This window comes from Bradysia coprophila, unplaced genomic scaffold (assembly GCF_014529535.1).
Source record: "Bradysia coprophila strain Holo2 unplaced genomic scaffold, BU_Bcop_v1 contig_476, whole genome shotgun sequence".
In the NCBI taxonomy this organism is placed as follows: Eukaryota; Metazoa; Arthropoda; class Insecta; order Diptera; family Sciaridae; genus Bradysia; species Bradysia coprophila.
This window is the reverse complement of record NW_023503727.1, coordinates 679,668-703,437: the sequence shown is the minus strand read 5'-3', so window position 1 is coordinate 703,437 and position 23,770 is coordinate 679,668. Positions and strand designations below refer to the sequence as shown.

The 23,770-nt window shown below is 35.7% G+C and overlaps 1 protein-coding gene and 2 long non-coding RNA genes across 4 annotated transcripts in view; 1 reads left to right on the top strand and 2 right to left on the bottom strand.

The window, feature by feature from the left end:
* LOC119082602 (uncharacterized protein C18B11.02c-like) overlaps positions 1-23,770 on the bottom strand; it is a 331,234-nt gene that overhangs the window by 270,771 nt on the left and 36,693 nt on the right. The gene's annotated exons all lie outside the window — the stretch shown is intronic.
* Positions 12,307-23,770, top strand: part of LOC119082610 — a 12,144-nt gene continuing 680 nt past the window's right edge. The window contains exons 1-2 of the long non-coding RNA XR_005088670.1: positions 12,307-12,665; positions 14,603-14,604. This is a non-coding gene — a long non-coding RNA (uncharacterized LOC119082610). The remainder of the gene's footprint in view (positions 12,666-14,602; positions 14,605-23,770) is intronic.
* LOC119082608 overlaps positions 17,948-23,770 on the bottom strand; it is a 23,906-nt gene continuing 18,083 nt past the window's right edge. Inside the window, exon 3 of the long non-coding RNA XR_005088668.1 lies at positions 17,948-17,957. This is a non-coding gene — a long non-coding RNA (uncharacterized LOC119082608). The remainder of the gene's footprint in view (positions 17,958-23,770) is intronic.

The following is a 23,770-nucleotide window of genomic DNA, read 5'->3' as shown; positions in this document are numbered from 1 at the left end:
TGTCTCTGTCGCATAAAACATTGTATGAATCTCGATGCAAAGTACTTTATTAGAAGAGATACACGATGTATATTGTGGTACTTGGCCTAATATTAGCATTATGGCCATAATAGTCCCTAATAAAGCTCTTTGCACTCGATATCATAAATAACTATTATAGACAATCGAAGTGTTTAGCTCAAATCACGGTAAGTGCTACCAAACTAAGTGTCTTTTCAATTTTCATTTCTAATTACAACCAATGCAGTTGTTCGGTTTTTACAATAAACCTTTCCGTTTTTGTTCTTCTATGGTGAAAGCATATAGACGAACGTTTTCCATTCAAGTTTTCCGAATGACGAGAGTAATTTATCACATGAAAAATCTATCCATGCCATGGGTTCCATGGTGTTCTTGCAACAAAAATTGAAGAATCCCACAGTCCACTCAATTCATTATCGATTCACTGAAGCAAAAATTTCGCAAACAGTCATGTGTAATAGACACAATCCTATTGTGTTCTTCGGTGGGACAGAGTTCCCTCTCGGATCCGCTATGGGATGCAACAGATTTTCTTTTATTTTAACATTCAAATAGATACTGTAATATGAGCAACTCAGTGAAACTTTAAAATGTCAGTTGGATTTCACCAAAAACTCATTAGTTTTTACTGCAGCTATATTGTCACGATACGACACTCTAACTGTTTTCAATCATCTACTCTGACATACATGGATGTAATTTCATCAGTAAATTGGTTGCGAAACGAAAATGACGTAACTAGACTTGAAGCGTGAAATTTTCGAATTTAATTTGTTCATTTTCAACTTCATAGAAATTCATCTCTTGCTGTATCCTGTGACCTGTTGATCTATTCCACGTACAATTCTTTCTTCTTCTTCCTTTTTTTTTCGTGAAATTCGTTTCCAACATTGATATATGATGGCATAACCACGCTCAGACGAGTAATGTTTGGTAAATGGCATATTATATGAACGCATATTGTAACGAAAGAAAATAAACCGAAATCCATTAATAATTCTCTTCTGCTCCTTGTATTTAATATTGTGGTAGTTTTCGGTTATACGACCAGCAAAACAAATGATTCCGTTGACTGACAAAATAGTTTTAATATTTATAGCGTGTTAGGTGATAATCGAATTAAATTTTATTTTTATGCCCCATAAAGATTCATCAAAATCGTAATTGATGTGTAACGTGAACTTTAATCATTTGTTACGTGTTCATTTGTGATAAAATAACATCATTTTTACTCGAAATGAGTAATGGATAGAAGTAACGCATTTTCTATTTCCATTGATAGTTACATTGATAAGACGTTGATTTATTGCCGGAGCGGAATATGTAAGTGCGGAAAATTGTAGGCGCTTTGTGGTTTTATGGGACAAATAATTTGTTCTCCGAGTAAGGTTTTATATGTTTTTGAAAGACCGTGTCATATGTATGTCCTTCGGCATAATAAACTTAAGCATAACATCCGTTATAATCGTAAAAAAATATTTTGGCCTCACATGTTTTGATCAATAAACCCAGACTAATAAACCGTAACGGCCTAATAACACTTAAACTCATTCATTTGAATAACTTTCTTCAAATTATGAATTTTATGATTATTGCACACACATATTCCATCACACACTACCCCCGAAGTACCACGATTCAGTTGTCAAATACAAGCCCCGAAAAGTGTTTTTATCGAAACAACATTCGAACTTTTATACATTTATTATTGGATGATAAACTTTTTGATTGAGGTTTTTCTTGGCCATTGTAAGCATTCATTTATCGAAAAGGAAGTCGTTCTGGCATTTATAATGCGTAACCGATTCGAAGTTATAAATAATTTCGGCATTTTGAGATAGGGTTGGCGTTTCTCTTTTTCTGGTTTTATAGTGGCGTGAAATGTTTTGTATTATAACGCGTACGGTTGTGCTTTAATGCCTTCCATATATCGTTGGATTCAATGACGGTGAAAGCTATAATCGAAAATATGATTATGTTATGGTCGGCAAGACCGGTATGCGTCGAGAGAGCTTGATTGCCTATTTGGTTAAAAAGGGATTTCTCGGAAAAACAGTCTGGCGAAAATCGATCTTATTCTTTTAAGAAGATTGTTTATTACTACATATCATAGCATATGGGCAGAATCGGAATTGCTGCGAAAAGGCGATGAGATGTCGGTCGGTAAGACAACACTGTGGGCAGAAATTATATAAATAAAGCTTTGAACTTTACATGTCAAATGAAACTAAAATCTGGCTTCCCTCCTTCCTTGACTTGGGTCTAGAATGTTGAGTGCATTGAGAATGTTTCGATGTCATCGATTCAGTGTCTAGAAATTAGCTATAAACATTATCTGTTACCGAAAATGACGATAAAAAGAAGGAACAAATGAAGTAATAGATTTTACATGCTTATGCACAGTAAAGTGCACTTTACATCACTGCTTGTGACAGGGAAAATGCACTTACCGTCCACAAACATGTAAAATGTGTTACGTCACTGCTTGTAAATGCTTGTCTAGGCACGTGTGAATCAGAGTTGGATCGGTTATCCGAAAAACCGAAAATTTCGGTTCGGTTTGGACCGAACCGAGAATTTCGGTTCGGATTGAACCGAACCGAAGATTTCGGTTCGGATTGAACCGAACCGAAAAATTCGGTTCGGTCCAAACCGAAATCTTTATTTAACTTAATGACTATAAAATAAAGCCGGTATTGTTCTCGTTGAACTTCTAAGTATGCCTGACCCTTTTTCCTAAATAAAATTACAAAAACAATCCTTACGGTTGATTGTAATGGTACCGCACTCCAAGACGATTTTTCTCATCGACTTGATCCGAACCGAACAGGGTTTGTATTAACAAAAATGTTCTCGTGAATTTTCATGAATCGTAAAAATCACGAAAATCGTGAAAATTTATGAAAATTCACGAAAAATTGTTCGTTTATAGACCGAAATTTTTCATATTTAAGATAATGAATATAAAGCCAGAGTCAACAAAATAAGTTTATTTCAGGCCTTCACAATAAAATTAAATTTTGACATTTATTTCAGTCAAAAGCTCTCTACCAGGCAAAAGTTGACCGATTTTTAAACGTCGGATCTGTTCTTAACATCCGCCGCTTATCATTCTCATTATACGTCGCATCCTAGCAAGCTAGACCGGGCAGACACCTGTTAGAGACTAACACCTGTTACAGACAAACATCTATTCGAAAGCAACTCTAAGTCTGCTAAAGTGCTATACGAAAATCGCTTCGCTCCGCTCAAACATTCTTATGAAAAGTTAGTCCAGAACATCACCTTCTTCTTTTGTAATGCCTAATATCGTCTTTTCATTATTTATTTTTCATGTCAACGTAACCCCACTTAATTTTTCGTCAAATAGTCCTTAACCTCAATCAATTGACGTTAACTGCGTTCAATTCACTGGTTTTTATATGAAAATCGTTCGTTCAATTCATTCGATACTTTTCGACATGTCTGACAGTTGGGATCGTGTCTGACGTTTACAAGGTCATGAAAATGATCTATACAATGACAACCATTGTAGTGAGCGTCATAAGGATTTTTATTGTGCGCAGAATTTTTGAAAACCAAAATGATTTTCTTTTTCAATTTTTTGTTTTTATTTTTTTTTTACAGTGAACGACATCTCAAATGTCTCACTGTCATTTTTTTCAGAGAATGTCGTTATGAATTTGCAATGACACAATAAAATTCTCAGAAAAATTTGACAGTGAGACATTTGAGATGTCGTTCACTGTAGGTATTTTAGGTCTTAGGTATTTATGGTGAACTTCATCGACGTTTTATTTAAATTAAATGTACTAAGTAATGCAAAATGCGTAGAGTTGACTTAGACAGGATCACAAAATGGGTGAAAATCAACAAAATATTTTGGAAACAGAATTTATTAAAGAAAAAGAAAATTTAAACAACTTTCGATTAATTAAAAAATTTAATTTACGAATTTTCGGTGGACCATCACCTGTAGACGTTCCTGTGTGTGAGCCACACAAGCAGCGTAATGGTCCGAAACTTTTTCGAGATCGGTCGTTAAAAATTAGCCAGGAAAGAACTCAGAACTCAGATATTTTAAATGGAAGTGGCAGAGCCCGGTTTTTTAACGTTACGCTTTTGCAACGGACTAAATGCAACACTAGAACTCACCCAATAACCCTGTTCGGTTCGGATCAAGTCGATGAGAAAAATCGTCTCGGAGTGCGGTACCATTACAATCAACCGTAAGGATTGTTTGTGTAATTTTATTTAGGAAAAAGGGTCAGGCCAGGCATACTTAGAAGTTCAACGAGAACAATACTGGTTTTATTTTATAGTAATTAAGTTAAATAAAGATTTCGGTTTGGACCGAACCGAAAATTTTCGGTTTTTCGGATAACCGATCCAACTCTGCGGTGTGATTACTCCACTCGCCTTCGGCTCATTCCGCAAACCTGACACTTGCCTAAACAAATATTTAAAAACAGTGAAAGTGAAGGCATATTGTAAGCAAAAGAAGTAAAAGATCTAACTATAATGTAACGATACTTTTGCCTGAAATTCTTTAAAAAGTTAAAATTTTACTTAACCGTCCTTGGATGGCCGTAACATGCGTCTCATCGTTTATGTTTTTATTTACCTGAAACGAAAAATGTTAAATAAATTAGTCAAGAATCATGCATGGACTTCACATCTGATTACTTAAAGTAGCTACATATTAACATCGAATTTTGAAAGGCTTGAAGTTCGTCAACGATTTGCAGTGGCAACATAAAACATATCTGATAAATTCACTCATTCAATATCACTGCGAATCGTTGTGTGTGATACGAAAATATTGGCGTTGGCTTTGGTGTGGCGCCAACTCACTTCAGAGGATTTATTAGACATACTAAACGGTTTTATTGTCTGATTTCGAAAACAATAACATTTTAACGGTCACAGAGACGAGGTAACCTTAATATTTTTCGTAACTTATGCAAAGAGGCTTTTTTAAAGAATTTAACCAAGTTTCGATGAGAAAATGATTATCGCAAAACAGTGCGTCTGTGTGTTGATTATCAGTTGTTTCATCATTTTTCCGTACTGAATACGTCTGTTTAACAATCAATCCAAAAAAAACCACATAATGGACTCACGCAGGATTAGTAACAGACATATTGTTACACTTAATTCTCATTTAAATGTCGGTATGGTGGATGCAATGCTGCAAACCATATTTCAATTTTAATTAAATATTATTGTCCCGACCGAAAATTGCGATCGGTCTACGGAATAATAAGCCGCAAATATTTAATTCAGTCCGTTCAAATATATCCTAAATTTAACCGAAATTATTTTCAATTTAAGCAAATTTTCACCGAGACCCGAATTGTGATATTTTCTAAAAACAAATAAATAATGTGTGTAAACGTAAACTGACACTGCCGAGATAAATCCCTATTTATAATATAATGTTCCATTGGATGTGAGCGAATGTGAGTGTGCGTTTGAACCCAATTTTCCAACAAATACACCAAAAATTGTGAACCTCCCGAAAATCGTATCTATGTGATTAATATTATTTAATTATTAATCGTCATGATGTAACGTATGTACCCAGTGACTGAAACATTATCCAGGTGTTTGCTTCGTATATATATATGTATCTAAAGCACTAAATGTAGTACCCAACTAGGTGTATTCTATAATATTGTTTTAATTTTAATGGTAAATACAGCATGTATTCGGATTTTGATGGTGTATCGTGTTAAGAATTAGTGTGATGTTTAGAATACATTTACGGGATTCGTACTACATTCGTTTGTTCGTTTAACATTTACATTTTCAGTACAAACACACCAAATTCGCTAAGAGATTTCGGCTAATCTTTTCGGTAGTTCTATGCGAAGTGTATAATTTGCTTTTGAGTAACTCCCATTCGCGTTACACATAAACTCTATCATATTCGTTGAAATGAGGCTTTGCCAGCATTCATATACATTTTGCCTCTCAGTTGTTTGTAGATCAGAGACGATAACAATAATGTTTAACAAAGGATCATTCCAATCATTTGTCGGATTTATCGCTATAATCTGACCGTATGAGTGAGGGCTTTAGTCCTCAGATGGGTTGTAGATGGTAAATTTGAACTATGCAAATAAAACTAAGAGAAGTATTTTGAGTGATTTCTTAGCTAGGAGAGACCCGAATTATATCTTTGTCACACGCAAAAAATAAAGAAAATGCTGAAACCGAACGCTCTTCGTGGATGTTTTAAAAAAAAAAATTGGCCTCCCGACTATTTCGCTTAATATCAAATATCTAGAGTTCTTCCTATCACGACACTGCACTCCAGCTTCCAACTAAAGATAAATGATATGCCCGAGGGAGTACTGTGGAATTTTTGGGACAGGCTAATGGAGTTTTCGGAATTAAATTGGATATTTAGGGTTATTGCCTTGGCCACTTTTTTCTTCGTCTTCGTTACATTGGCGTTCGTGGCGTTATGCAATACGCATCGGTGCATGATGTTCTTACAAACTGATTCAATTTTATCCACTTGACTATTTCCTACTCATCCTCCGGTGATACTCTAGAAAATGGCAATAGAGTCTGTGACTTCCATTGGTCTAAGTACTTTCAATGTAATGAGAAATCTTTTACTTCATTTGTTTATTGTACATTCTGTTATATATGATAGCCACATTAGTCAGACACGAGGGGGAAACCACTCTTTTCAATTGACGATTATTAATTCTGAAACCACGGAATTTTTGGAATTGAAAAGTGGATTTGAAATTATTGGGACAGATTTTTTGCCAGTGGTTACCCTCTCGGATATGCTCGATGTCTGGCAAAGAAAAGAGCGTATGAAAGCTCAGTATAAAAGTCTTCTGCGTGCAGTATCAATAATCATGACTGCTCCGTTAGTCATCTGTTATCGACAGTGATGACAATATAAAAGTGTATGTTAAAACTGTTGAAGTAAGAGATTTGGTTTCAAAAACCTTCTGATGCCACAGATGCAATTTTCTTCTCAGTCGAAAAAGTGGCGATTCGAATATCGAATCAATGACAGGTAGATTGTTTCAACTCATACTAACGTTTAAATAAAGTCCTGACAAAACTGCAAATTCCTTCTTTCCAAATTTGTTACACATCACATATATGTCTCTTTTCAGTTGAATGTACGGGGGTCGGTAAAAAAATGCTGGATATTCATACGGAATTAAAAGCTTTTAGCCGATATGCTAACATAAATTTTAATTAAAAATTGTTCGTTTTTATATAATGAAAACAGATGTCTATTCGTACATTAAATACATGCCAATATTCTGACTGTAAATATCGCTTTTAAAACAAGTTAAAAGTCAATTAAGCGACTTTTCATTTATTCTCTGTGTGATCACAGCTTTGGTTTTCACAGTTTAATAATTCATTTAATAGCATAAATCTGTGGTTTAATGAAAAATGCGTCAATATCCAATAATATATACGAAACGTGCGCTACGCTCCTTTACAACATCGATGATGCAGACGGAGTCCTTTACCTACTTTTAAAAACAAATATTAAAATCCGTCTGCAGTTCTCAAGTTACCTGTAAATTAAAGCAACAAAACATGCTAAATGTCGTCATTTACCTTCAGACTTAATCCCTAAAAGAGTATAGGTGTATAATAGACAAAGAACGCTGTGTTACCGTCTACGCTATTTATTTATTCAGTAAATTTGCACACCACTTTTCAAAGGTGATATCGAATTAAGCTCTTAAAAGCATACCTTCTAATTGTAATGACAACGAATGACATCGCGTTGAGTGATTCTTTTGAAAAACAGCCTACCAAAATCGGACGTATTTTTTTCTGAAACTAATTTGGTATGTACTTGATGTCCAGACTTCATAATCAGCGTCAAATTATTTTTTAAAAGCTTTTGTGTAACCAGATAGTTACATCCAAATATTTAAAGAGAACAAACGTTTTGGCACAATGATTGTGAATAAATAAGTCAGTAGGTACTACTCCTTCAGAGTAGTCATATCTTCACCGACGCACTAATTGTTCCATTTTTTCAATGCTGAACTCTTTTACAAAATATTTGGGATCTCGATGTAGCACATTATATTGACACGGTATACCACGAAGTTCAACCTTTTGTAAAAATATCGAAAAATGTGTATTTGCAACGAAATCGACTTCTTACTACTGTTCGTGTGTCAAATAACTAATTAAAACGATTATTTGTTGTTTTTCTCACAAATTTCTCACTTTCTCAGATTTTGTAGTACAAAATGTGCTACACCGAATTCTTAAATATTTTGTAAAAGAGTTCAGCTACTGTTATGGAATATTATGTGCACTTACTGGCCAAGGTTACCTCGACTCAGCAACACCGGTTACATTGTCTGCAATGGCGTCGTGGGCGACGTGGGTACACTTAAAAAGTCCATTCAAAAATGTTGAAAAAGTGGTTTCGGATGGATCGCCGACCGGGACATAGCCTAGTGTACTGGTAGTACTCGACCTCCTCTACAACCTCATGCCAAAAGCTAAAGTTAATAATTTGTCTCTCAGGAAATAAAAGTCAAAAACCAAAATGTCGAACTTTCGATGTTAGAAAACCTCGACAGACACACCTTTTGGACCATCGGTTTCTTTGGCAGTTTTGTAGAGTTTTTAACGCTCTACATCCTGCTAGAACATTGTTTTCAAAAATACTCTTAACTTTCCGAGTTATGACCATTTGAAAGTTAAAGTCGTCCGGTGGGACTTCTTCCCGGGCACCTTCGGATCCATCAACCATATGCCTGGACTTAGTTTTCAATGATCTACGTTTTCCGCACACAGGCTATCGCGACCCTTAAAATTCTCAAAATTCGATACGCCCTACTATTGGCACCCGGAAAAATTAAAATTTCAATAAAAAATCCAGATATTTTGAAAATTAAACTTGTTTTGTACACAATCCTAGGGAGATCATCTTTTTACGAAATATAACGTAAAGGTAGATTGTTCGATCTTAGGGAATTCGTCCTTTTGCGAAATATAACGTAAAGACGGGTTGTTCGATACCTCGGAATTGCGTAAATGCGTTTTGTAGAATAGTAGGGAATTCATCTTTCTACGAAATAAAACTTTAAGCCGTTTTGATGGATCATAGGTAATTCATTCTTTTACGAAATGTACATTTCTCAATAAGATGAATTCCCTAAGATCGAACAAACTACCTTTACGTTACATTTCGTAAAAGAATGCATTCCTCGGGATCGAACAGTCCGCCTTTACGTTAAATTTCGTAAAAGGACGAAATTCCTAGTATTCTACAAAACGCATTTCCGTTATATTTCGTAACAGGATTAATTACCTACCGGATTTTTATTCAAATTTTAATTTTTCCGGGTGCCATGAGCCACAGTATAATAAAGAGACGAATGGCACCTGGTGCCATTAGCCACAGTATAATAAAGAGACTCTTGGCACCGGGTATTCGATTTTTTTTTTAAATAGTCCCTCTTTCGATATATATTATTAAGTATGAAGTCAGGCATCATCGAAAGAAATCCAAACGTTCCAGACTTTTTAAGTCGAAATGCATTAGATTCAACAAGTATGGTTCCACTTGACACGAATAAAACATTATTATAACAAAAGAAAAATGCTGAATTCTCAACTGGTAACATAAAGCAACATCCTAACGTACATCTGCATTGAGCACCACACCGTTACGGCAACACAACAAACATACAGCGCATATTATTCGAACATGTTAGTGAAATAAAAAAAAAATATTCAAAAACTCCAAAACCCATAAACGTTATCCTGTGGTATATCCGGTGAAATGATAAATGTCTCTCGTGAGAACCGATAATTTATATGCTCCTCTTCTTCAATGCTATATAACTACATTGTATGAATGTGCAAAAATTATTACTTCCTATCAGGAAAATAAAAAGTTGTGCTACTAAACTGAACCTGTTATCGACGATAAAATGTTTTTGATGCAAACATCTTATATGATAGATTGCAGAATTCGAATAATTTTGCTATTTCGTTTTGAAACATTGTAAAATTGCATTGTTAATAAGTATAAGTTTGCAAGGAAAAAGTTTTTTTTTTCTTTTGTTTTTCGCTTTCCTTTCCGAATATGAATTGTTGATGAGATTTGGGACAATTTCTGAAGGAAATTCGTCCCAATTTAATTAATTAAAACATTTCATCTGGCGTTATGTTAATTTTGCTGGAAAAGAAAGCGTTTTCATTGTCGACATTAAAGTAATTATTCAAACCACACACATCTGCATGTATCTTTTATTAGTATTTGCCTCTACATTATGCACAAATCCCTTGCTAAAATTGAAATAAAAAGTAAAAAAAAGAGATTATGTTAATGGTCCACGCGGTCATCGTGTGGATTCTGTGCAATATAAAACGACCATTTTAATAATGAACGATGGATTGTCATGAGAAATTAAGGGAAATGAAATGTGCGTTGTTGGATTAGGATTTCATTCATAAATAAAGCGTTACAATCTGTTAATGCTTTGATTGGTGCACACGGGCTCTAAGGCTCCCATTCTTCCCTGAATCTGTTTACACTGTGCTGTGTTTTGCGGTGCTTTGTGCGGTGTGTTTATTAACTATCGCAGATTCCATGCTAGAATGGCTAGTCATGGCTGTGCGTATGGCTTACAAAGGTATAGAAGTCCAGTTAGCTCAATCGGTAGAGCGATGGACTCATGGCCTATGGGTCCCGGGTTCGACTCCCGGTGTGAACATGCTCATATGGTTTTTCCTAATCATGGATGATTAGTGTCTGCTATTAGTTTCAACTAATTGGCTTTATCGACTGTAAAATAGTCTAACAAAAATTATCGGAATCGCAAAAAAATGATTTCTGAGGTGTAAACACCATCATGACTGAAAACGTCAAAGAATGCTGTTCAGCAGCTCCATCTATTATTTCCACCTATAATTTCGAATTGATAGATATTCAAAAAATACGTGGGCACGCACAACAGGCCCTTTGGCGGCCAAGGTGCAGGAGTCTATGAATATAAATTCCACCCACTTAATCTATCTATCTATCTATGGCTTCCAAACGCGCCTCTAGGAAATTTCGCGCCGTGGACCATTCAGCTCTCTAGCGCCCCTATTGCTTTACCAGCATAATTTGGGATTTTTTTTTGTGATACAAATTGTCTATTTTCTTTACCCTCGATCATATTCCAGCGCCCTGGTCCAATTGGTCTCTATGAAGAAGCGCCTCTAATGGCTTCTTGTTCTCTTATAAAGCAAAATATTTGTAGAAACTAACGAAGCCGACCTCGACAATCACACGAGACATTTTCATCCAGGGACGCCGACTTGTGTTTGGGAGTAGTGGTGCTCATACAACAAGCGAATCTGGGAGTAGTGGTGCTCTTTCAAGTAAAACTGGAAAGATGTAGTGGTGCTCATCATTCGAGTAGTGGTGCCCGAGCCTCGCTTGTCCTTAGAAGTCGGCGCCCCTGTTTCAATCGATCCCGAGTTTTGTATTGGAATTTACATGCTGTGACCTCCTACACCAATTTTCTTGCTTTGCTTGTAAGTTTATTGCATTGGTTACTCTACTTGCCTTCGGCTCGTTCCGCAAAACTCGCAATGCAATGCAATGCAGGAGTCCCCCAAGGTTCGGTTCTTTCACCAATCTTGTTTCTGATTTACATCAATGACCTTTTGAACGCTACATCAAATCCCATTCATGGATTTGCTGATGACAGCACGCTACACCACTCGTATAAGTTCGATAAAGTGCCGAAGAAAGAGGATGTAGATGAGGCTCGCAAAGGTATGGTAGAGACATTGAGTTCCGACATTGGTGTTCTTAAGGAGTGGGTCCGAGCTAACAGAGTTGAGCTGAATTTAGGCAAGACTCAAAAATGTCGGTTCTCCCACAAGAGGACTGAGATGACGACGGCTCTGCCCACCATGACCGACGAATTTGAAGACACTTCAAGTCTAAGATTGCTCGGAACGAATGTTACCAGCAAGATGCTGTGGAATGAACACGTAGTGAGTGTGACGAAGGCAGCGGCAAAGAGATTGGGATTTCTCAGGAGATGCAAAAGATTCTTCTCGTCCACAGAGCTTGTGACTATATACAAAGCTTATGTAAGGCCTCTAGTTGAATTCAACTCTCATCTCTGGGTCGGTGCTCCACCCTCAACGTTGGATCTTCTCGAAAGACTTCAAAGGAGAGCTATCCGATTGATCGGTGACGAAAGCGTTACAAATCCAATTGACACTCTCGAACATCGGCGCATCGTTGGTGTTCGTTGTTCTACAGATACTATTACGGTGAATGTTCATCGGAGATATCGACGCTGATCCCGCCTATCCACAATTCGACTCTTGTCACTAGGCAATCAGCACGAGCACATCCCCATGTTGTCGCTTCTGAATTTTGCCGCACGGCAAAGTTCAAGGGAACTTTCTTCTCAGTTGCGATTCGTTTGTGGAATAGTCTTCCGGTTCATGTCTTCCCCCCCCGTATGTAATCCTCAACTTTTCAAGAATAATATTAATACCCATTACCGAGCATTTCCCCCAATTATTTAGGCTAGACCGTGTTGATGTGAACCATCAACATCAAAGGGATACATCCCTTGTGTTTGTGCTTGCATGTAAAAAAAAAAAAAGTTGACGATGTCAATACAACAAACTTGCAAGCATCGACGTAGGATACTATTGTATCAATCACTATGCGATACGTTGAAGCAGAGGATAAAAGATTGAAGCTATAAACACCGTTAGTGCGACATCGGCTTCTGTCAAAGTACAGCAAGTTTCATGATGAGATGCATTATCTATGGAGGCGATTGTAATTGTCAATTTATCCATTTCATCACGAAATTCTCTATATACTTTGACGAAAGCTGATGACGCACGAATGGCATGCATTGTATCGCGATACGCTTTCAGTTTATTTATAAAATGTTACAGATTGCTCCTATGGGAAAACGAACAACGTAAAAGACATTTGATAAACGAAACTCGTTTACACAGTGAGAAGTTTGGTATTAAGGGACACACTCAAATCTTCCAAAGAAAGTTTTTGTTTTGCTATGAAGTAGAAATCGGTCTCTTTCCCATTAATAAGTTTACTTCAAGTTTTAAGAAACGGTTAGCCCTTCTAAAAATGAGTTATAACAACAGCGAGTGGTTTTCTGGCACCCTTAATCGTGGAACTACATTCATTCTTCAGTGTTAACCGAACCAAAACTATTAGAGTGGCACACATACAGTCTACAAATGTCTGCTTGAGAAATCAGAGCAAAACAAGTCCTGCGCAGGTGTCTTAAGTACGTAAGGTACGTAGGTGTTTGTTTGAATTGGTTTGAGCGTTCTTTGTTTCTATTCGACATGAACGATGACATAAAACACTCGTAAAACGTTTTTTCCACTTTTCTTTTTTGAAATATTAAACATACTTCAAATGCTTGAGATAAAAGAATTATGTGTGTGTACAGTGTACACGAGTGAAAATCGATCTCCTTTGAACAAACATTTATATCTGTTTGCAAACAAAGCCAACCGAACAAAAAAATTGTTAAATCCTTTGTTGACGAAAGATTGGTTCAATCCTCTTTGTGCACAATCGTCTGCTGTTGTATCTTTTTTCACATTTTAATGACTTTTTGATTTTATCAAACCACTTAATTTGAGCCATAAAACCGAAACATAAAATATTGAAATGAAAGCGTCCACATCAACACATCTCCTTTTGTTATGTGCACATACATTTCAGTACCTGACTGTTAGACTGTTATAATGTACATATACTAGGAATAAAGTGTGATAAGACTTAGATTAAATTCTTAAAAATCCCTTTTTCGTGCCTGCATCACATAAATCTCTATGAAAAGCACCTTATAAAACAAGTTTTATGTTGCTGTTGCAGCTTACATATTGTTTATGCACAGCATAGTGATGCTTTATACGGAAACATACAGCAATGTTTCTCGTAATATTATTTACTATATATCCTCAGCGCCAGCATAAGCGATAAAATTTATACATTTTCCGGCTATAATACATTATAACACATAAAATTGGGCTTAACCCTGAAGCATCGATCCCTCTGTCTATACGTATAATAAAGACGCATCTTAAACACATTTTAAAATCGGAATAGTATGTTGAAATAGAGTTCTTCAAAATTGGCAGGAAATTTAAAATTCTGCACAGGAAGCTAGTATGAGAGATGATGCGTATGCTAAAGTTTTCTTTACTTTTTGATGAGTTCAAAACACTTTGTATTGCGTGCATGTGTTCAGGCAGTGAAACTTTTTCAACAAATCAATAGTTCAATTGAATAGGAACATGAGCGATTTTCTTGCAGGTGGTGACATTTTGTTCGCTATAATCGTCAACAAAATATGCGAAAAATCATAAGGTCATCTGTTATCGACAACACACGACAACGATAGATGTAAGTGATGAGCTCTTTTATATAGGAAAATGTATCGTAATACTGTTGAAGTAATAGTACATTACTCATCAATGACTTATTGTGCGTGTTTAACCACCTCGGCTTCGCCTCGGATCGCAAACGTCAGATAGGAAGTAGGATCAGTTGTTCCATTGTTAAGTATAGTACATTACTATGCAAGGGAAGTAATTTGATATCTCGTATCCAGATGAGTAAAAGTATCAGAGGGCTTCAGCCCGAGGTACTTTTACTCATCGTGATACGAGATATCAAGTTATTTCACGTGTAAAGTATGGCGTTTTACTTTACGAGCGAGGGAAAAGGTTTTCACTAGTGAGGGAATAGCCACTTTACCTCACTAGTAAAGTAAAGGTATTTTTCATCCGTGTGACGTGAATTATTTTCTCCACTCGAATGCGGTGATAAGATGGACGCTCTCTCTATCTGATGACAGTTCGGGTGAGAAATTTTTTATTTTCTGAACTCTTGTTTTTCCCATGTGATAATCAATCGTTTTTTTCTATTCGGAACAAATTGATGCGTTTGTTTCGTTGATAAAAACAGTTATTAACGCCACACGCAAACTTTCGCTCTTATTAGAATTTCCTATTTCCTCCCCTTGGTAAACAAATAAGAGAAGAATTTATATTGATAATTCTAAAAATAAGATTTGATTACTTGAAATTATTAACTGACCACTGGAAAAAAGAAACTGATCGCTGACACTTTTTCAAAATTATCACAACAAAATAAGATTCTACAGACCAAAAATAAGAAGTGATCCCATGTACCACTTACCATCCGAAAAATAAAATTTGATCCCCAAAAATAAAGAATTTGATCGCAAAAAATAAAGAATTTGATCGCAAAAAATAACGAAAATGATCGCAAGAAATAACGAAAATGATCGCAAGAAATAAAGAATATGATCACAAGAGCACACTATGATTGAAAAGTGAAGGAAATTTTATGTTAAATGTAACCATCATTCTTTGTAGGCAATATAAGATAAGTCATTCTCAACTAATTTCTGAATATTTTTTTTAAATTCATTATTCCAACAATCAAACAAAATATTTTACAACTCCCATACGAGTGTGAAGTTTGCGGCCAGAGCGAAACGAGGGCCGTAATTCTCACGAGTCGTGACAATTTTATGGGACGTATATTCGACCGATAGAAAAATTCAATTTTACCGATTGAAAATGATAAAATACCGATAGAAATGTGGTACATGTCGCTGGCACCTCTTCAGTAAGTCAGTAAAAAAAAGGCTTTCCTTCGCACTTTGTCGATTTTGGAAATATAAAGCAAAGGCGGTTCGTTCCTAGGGACTCCATCCTTCAACGAAATGTAATGAGAAGGCGTTTTGTTCGCTCCTAGGGAATTCATCCTTCTATGAAATGTAATGCAAAGGCGTTGTGTTCGTTCCTAGTGAATTCATCCTTTTACAAAACTTAACAAGAAGGCGTTTTGTTCGTTCCTAGGGAATTCATCCTTCTACGAAATGTAACTTAGAGACGTTTCGTCAATTCTTCACTTTTGTCGCTTTCTGAATCGTCGACGAAAATCGATAAAAGTGAAGAAACGACAAAAAAAATTAATTAATTTATCGGTCGTTTATTACCATCCACATTTTATTCACGAGTGACGGTTTTGCAAAATACCGAGGGACTTCCTTTTTGTACAAAACTGTAAGAGAAGAACATCTACCGGTTTATTTTTTATTTTTTACCAAAGTGAAAGAGTCCTCTCATCGTTCCACATTCGTAAAACTTCGCATCTACTCTGATTAAATTTGACAAAATGGCAATCATATCCTTATTTCTTGCAATCAAATTCTTTATTTTTTGTGATCAATTCATTACTTTCTTCTGTCAAGCTCCTTATTTTTTACTATCAATTATTTGTTTTCTGCTTTCAAGTTCTATTTTTTTGTGATCAATTCCTTATTTCTTGTAATCATTTCATATTTTGAGGCAATCATATGTTAGTTGTAAAACTGCATAAATTTAGCGATCAAATTCTTATTTTATTGTGATCAAATTTTATTTTTATTGCGATCACGAAGACATTGCGATCAATTCTTTATTTTTTGCGATCGTTTCTTATTAAATATCGATCACTTTAATTACATGCCAACTATTACCTCAATGTAAAAGACAAGAAGTAAAATAAACGTCACTGTCGTGAGAAGCACCGAAAAGAAGAGTTGTGTTCATGGTGTATCTCTGTGTTAAAAGTAATATTCCAACATTACTCAAAAGCTTGAGATAAAGCTTTGCCGCGGTAAAATAAAGTTAACTTTACCTCAGATTTTCGAGTAATTGTAGGTTACATTGCATATATTGCAAAAGTAATTCATTACATGATGTAACAATATTTCTGTAAAAGCAAACTCTCAAGACTAGAGTTTGTGTATCCGAGCTGAGGTCGAGGTAAACAGCTACCTTTGTAAAAAAACAAGGCATCAGAACAGTCGGAGCGTTTGCTGCGACTTAGCCCCGTACGACCCGTAATCCTATTTCGTCCGTAACCATAATACGTCCGTAGCCGTAATACGCCCGGAACCCTAATACGTCTACAACCCTCTAATGCGTCTGTTACCAAAATGCAAGTCAAGTTGGGCATGGTCAAATTTACTGAAAGTGTTCATTTTTAAAATTGCGCATAGCGCAATTACGAAAGCCCGTACGAAGTACCTCTCAAATGAAACCAACAATTTACGACATTATTTTAGAAACCCTCAATTTTTTGCCAACTTTCCATTGGGTATTCAATTACCTCTCAACTGAAACAAAAACTAGCAAAATCGGATGAGATTTACTCGCTTTATGTGCAAAAAACACTTAGGGCCGAGTGGCGGCCTTAGTCCAAGGGCCCAAATTTGAAACTTTTTCCGCCACGTTATTTTCGGTATTCAATTACCTTCCATAAAAAACTAAATCTAGCAAAATCGGATGAGATTTACTCGATTTATGTGCAAAAAACACTTAGGGCCGAGTAACGACCTTTGAGCCCTCCCAACAAGCCCGCGTTGCATCTTACCTAAAAACAATTTTCAGCAACTTTGTTCTACTCGTCAATACCTTTCATTTGATATATCACAAGCAGCTATTGCGTGCGTATTTCGGTAGATATCGTCGAAAGACTGAAAAACACATATAGGGCCCTAGCTCTGGAGGGGCCGACCCTACCATGCCCATTTTCGAACTTGACCTTACTTTTGTCGATACCAATCGGGGAAAAAAAGAATTTTGAAAAAAGGTTGTGATTTGCTCACAGACGGACGGACGGACGGACGGACGGACATTTTTTTTATTGCGGATTCGTCATCTATGAACATAACCAAATGCTTTGCCCTTACTGTCTGCTTCCAATTCGACGTGTTACAAACGGCATATTAATCTTATAAGCCCCCAGTACTTCGTACGGGGCTAAAAAGTTGCCGAAGCAATTTCCTCAAAAACACACGAGTGAGTTTACGAGTATCACAAAGCTGTTTCCGAATGTATCCTAACGGTTGACTACCTGCCCTATGTGAAAGTTGATTTCTATAAATTGTTAAATAAAAAAAAAGTGGACCGTAAATAGTACACATGTAATGGATCATTTTCGCAGGGGGCACATTGATATGTAATGGTCAACTTTCGCATGGGGAAGGTAGTAAAAGATTTTTTTAGCGGAAACATTTGCAATTTCATTAACAAATGGTAACATGCCTGCAAAAGTTGCTATTCGGTTGGATTATGTTCTTTAGACGCAAATCCAAACAGCATCAAACCCGAACAAGAAACTCCCAAATAAATCAATAAATTTTTGTGACCTCCTCAATTTAACGGTCTAATTTTCACTGTTAGTTAACCCGGATGAGCGTTAAACAGTGTGATGTGCATAAATTATAATGTGATGCGATATAAGTGTAAAACTTTAACTTTTCTGTGACACCGAAATCGGAACAGCCATATCGTCAAACATTTATTATCCAGGAATTTCATTAGACCGCACACACAATGGCTTTATTGGAAAATTATAATCGATTGATTTGATGTTCGATAATAAATTTTTGGGGCTTTTAAAATAGTTATTGCCGAAATTCCGTTTCATATTGGATTTTATGTTTATTGATGTGATTATTTTGATATGACTTACACCTAATAAATGGTAGCGCGTGTACGGAACAAGACTGCAATAGGTTTCCCAATTTTTGCATCGAATAAAATCAACACCCATCTCCATTCACATAGTAATGTTACCCTACATATTAGAATGCTGACGCAGACAATCTGTGTGAGAGAGGGAAATTGTCTGCTAAAGCAACACACAAACCGTTCAATCTTATAATCTTTCATACCGTCGCATAGATATTTTGAATTTTCCGAATAGCATCCTAAAATCCTCACCATGCACCTTTCGAAAAATAAAATATTGAAAATACCTCAGCATAAAACCGTTTTTATTTTAAAACGAACACAACTTTGCTCCATTGAATGAACATCCAACCTTATATGAAATCGCGTAAGACATCTTTCCATGTTGTTTGGAAATTGATATTGAGAATATCATGAAGGAAAATGTCAATATTATGTAAAAGTCAACATTGCTCGGAGACTCCGACTAAGGTTCTGTAAAAGGCTCAGCGCTCCACATATATGTGTGTTAGCAAAATGTTACAGAGCATGGGTTTGTGTCTGTTCATCGATATATTTATGTTATTTTCATATTATATGTTGGTTGGTAGTTTTGATGTCTTGCACATAAGCTTTTCTTATACAGTTTGAGGTTATTTATCAGATTGAGGTTAGTTGAATGAGAAAAAACTGTTTGTGTACACATTTTCTCCAATAAAGTGTCTACCATATGTTTTCATAACGATATTACTATGCATATAAGAGGGAAAATTTGTATGATGGAAGTTCTTGATATGGAATATTATAACGTCGATATTGGATACACTGCAAATATTGTGCAAATGAAAAAGAGAAGGATGGAAGCGGAGACGAATTTTTTTTTTTTGCCCGACCATGTCAATGTTACATTTGTAAAATATTACTTTATTGTAAAATATAACACAAACCGGAGCTAAGTTTCATTATATTATACATTGGAGCGGCGTATTTGCACTGGTTGCCATAGAATTTGAATAATCGGTTATAACATTTGACTGGTTTTTATATTAAATCAGCTAAATGCGGGGGATTATAGAATGTGTTCGAAGCTTTGCCAGTTTGTGTTAACGGGTCAGGCAGAATTGGGTGTGGGGAAAGGTGCAATAGTCATTTACATAATAAGTGAAAACGATTTTTTTGTGTTTCTTGACCTCGGTCTTACAAGTTAATTTACTTTTTATCGATGTGATTGTAATAAGTCAATTTCGAAGCTAGGGAAAACCAAAGCATAAAAAAGCGATAAAATATAACCAGCGTGCATTGTAGGATTGTGTGAGACAGAGAATGTTTACTTTCAATTTATCATTCGTCCTGAATCTTGTATTATGGACCATTTTTGATATTTTAAGACAAAATTAAAGTTTCCCTCAGTTTTCATTGCGATAGTAATATTTCGGTTGATAAAAAATATAATAAAGGAGATATAAGTGGAGATAAAAAAGTGTGATGTGGAGATATGAAACTCCAAAATGGAGATAAATTCCATAAAAAATTGGAGATAATAAAATCTAATTTCGGCGATAATAAAATGAGTTTTGGAGATATTATAACTAGAAATGGAGATAAGATATGTATGGAATGGAGATAAAATAAATTAAAAAGTGAAGATAATAATTTCGGAAAAGGAGATAATATCAGAGATTAAAAATTTAAAAACGGAGATACCAAGTGGAGATAAAAAAAAACTAAAAACAGAGATAAAAAATTTAAAAAAGGAGATACTATAACTCCGTTTTCAATCAAATTATCTCCGCTTCTCTATCTCCGTTTCTCAATTCTTTATCTACCGTTTTAAGTTTCAGTGCATCTACCTTACTGTTTCTTAATTCTCAGTTTCTCAATTATTTATCTGGACGGTGATCTCCGTTGATTGTAATTTTATTTCAACTTTAAGTTATTCATCTGCATTTCCTAACGATAGACAATAGAGGTAAACGTTTATAATTTGTATAGTTCGTATGTATCCTGATTCGTATAGTCCGGTCGTTGCGACGACAATTTGGCAAAAAGTCAGGATGTTTGACAAAAAGTTAGAAGGTACATAAAAAGCGTTTTATCTCCTGCAAGCTGATATTTCATACATTACGCGTTTCTGCATATAAACACAAACACATACATAACCACAGCCTATACGATTGGATAATTCACACATAACCCACCTAGGGTAAATTTACTTTCCATCTACATATTTGAAAAAAAAAATCGCCGAACGGCGGAAGCGAACACGGGACCAGCAGCATATCAACCAAACATGCTGACCACTACGCCAACAAATCACATAACGCGATGCAATTGGTGTCGTTAGTGGTTCGTAAGCCACTTCTACATCGATCAAATAATCAGAGTAGTCGGAATGATGTGATTTGAACGAAATGTTGAGGTGGATAGTATATGTGTGCGAGTAAGTAAATAAAGGATTCTCTGTATGATGTTTTTTTTTGTTGTGAATGCTTAATTAATTAATTTTAAATCCAAATTTTTGTGGTTATTTCGCTAATGTATGAAATATCAGCTTGCAGGAGATAAAACATTGTTCTACCTTGGTGTATATTTCTCGAATCACTTCTTATGTACAATTGTATATACACTCGCTGGCGCTCGTTATATACAATTGTACATACGAAGTTATTCTCGAAATATACACCAAGGTAGAAAATGTACTATTAACACGCCGAGCGAGCCGGCCCATTGCCCCGGGGCGAAGCGGAGGGCCGCAATGCGAGCCGGGCGCCGGAACGGTGTCGGTAACTTAGGAGTTAATTTTTTTTCTCTCACATCGTCTAATAATTAGTTTGTGTAATTGTTCTCGCCGTAAAGGCTGTTTAGTCCGTTCCTAGGGAATTCATCTTTTTACGAAATGAAACGTAAATGAGATTAGTTCGTCAGCCTAGCAAAGTTGGTAGGTTATAACCTACCAACTTTTTGCCAAAGCTATCAACTTTTTAGTCGCGCTTGATCAGCAAGTTGGTAAGTTGGTTCCAACCTACCGACTTTGGAAAACTCGCAAAAATCTTCGTCATGACGACCAGACTATAAAAAAGTTGGTATGTTTAAAGTTGGTTGATACTTCACGGAGATAGTTCTTGCAAATTACATATGATGATACAGAACTAGTTTTTGTTCATTCTATATGTTCATACATGGAGATAATAAAATGAGTTTTGGAGATATTATAACTAGAAATGGAGATATAGAAATGTATGGAATGGAGATAAAATAAATTAAAAAGTGAATATAATAATTTCAGAAAAGGAGATAACATCAGAGATTAAAAATTTAAAAACGGAGATACCAAGTGGAGATAAAAAAAACTAAAAACAGAGATAACAAATTTAAAAAAGGAGATACTATAACTCCGTTTTCAATCAAATTATCTCCATTTGTTAATTTTTTATCTCCGTTCCTTGTTATTTAATCTCAAGTTTTAGTTAATTTATCGGCATTTTTTAATTACTTATCTCTATTTTTCGATTGTTTATCTCCATTTATACTATTTTTTATCTCCTTTTTTCAATTTTTTGTCTGCTGTTTATTACGATCCGTTTTCATTGTATCTGTAGATGGTCGGCGCGTATCAAAGTATATAAACACTGAAGGTAATGTAGACTCTCAAAGGATCAGAGAAATTACGAATTCAAACTTTCAGGTGAATTCATTTTCGTATGTTGTCTAACTTAGACTTGTGCAACATGACGGCCCTAAAAACTTCTAATTCACCACCGTTCACCACTAAATACAACTTGACGCAAATGAATTTTATATGTGTGCAACATAACGCCGCTAAATTCTCCAAATTCACCACTAGATGCAACTTGACGCAAACGAATTCAATACGTGTGTAACATGACGGAGCTAAAATCCACCTGAAAGTTTGGATCCGTGTGTAACTGCGGATTTGCATTACCTTCAGTGTTTATATATACTTTGGGCGCGTATGTCATACATTCATAAATAAGGAATGTTACCCACCCCTAACTAATGGTGTTATCGTAAAGTTGCTCAAAAGTGATTGCTTTCGCACAAATTTATGTTACCGGAAACGTGCACACATTTAAACTAAAGCGTTTCCACTAAAACGTAATTTTTAAGATTACCGAATACATTTTATTTCTACTGGGTCACCTCTTCTGCGACTCACGTCCCACCAAACGACAATCGTGTTGTTTGTTTACATGATTGGTCAAAATAAATTTTTCATCATTTTGGTGGCTTTGACGAATATTTTAAGTCAACCGCTAAGTGAACTGTTGAAACCACACAAGAAACACATTTACGCACAAAATCTGTATTAAATCACATCGAAATCACAGAAATTTAAACATTTGTCACAACCGACACTAAATTTTTGTGTTGGTGGTGATTTGACGTTTCAAAAACAATACTCATGTTACGATTAACGACTTTAACGACGATATTCGACTAAGTTCAAGGTGGATGTGATTTGGGTGTGAAATTGAGTGGGAAATTCTTTTTTCATAGATTTTCTTTTTGCAAAACCTTTTCAATTTGGCAATGGGAAATTGACTTGACTTGACAAAAATTATCAACAAAGCGGTGAAATCAGATCTAAGAAAATATAATATCCAACTGGCTCAAAACACAATTGAAGCTAATTGCAACATGAAGGTCCTACGGTCAAAAATGACGAACGCAAAGAAAGAAATCTTCAAATTACGAGACAAAACAGGAACAATTCAAACGGATCGAAATGCGATATTAAATATCGCAAAGGAATTTTACGAAGATTTATTCTCATCAGTTCGACCAGATCCGACGAATACCAACGAAGATAGACCAATAATAAGAAATGTAGGATCGGAAGATATGCCTGACATAACTATTGATGAAGTACATGCTGCAGTAGCCGAAATGAAGAACAAAAAGTCTCCCGGTGAAGATGGTGTTCCAGCGGAAGCCATTAAACTAGGTGGCGACTCATTATTGGGTGCAATAACGACTTTGTTTAATCAATGTCTTCAATGGGAAGAAGTGCCAGAAGCATGGGAAAATGCAGTGATAACATTGCTGCATAAAAAAGGAGACATAACAAAGCTGGAAAACTATCGACCCATAAGTCTCTTATCAACACTCTACAAGTTGTTCATGAAAATAGTTACGAAGAGGAACACCAAGAAGCTCGACT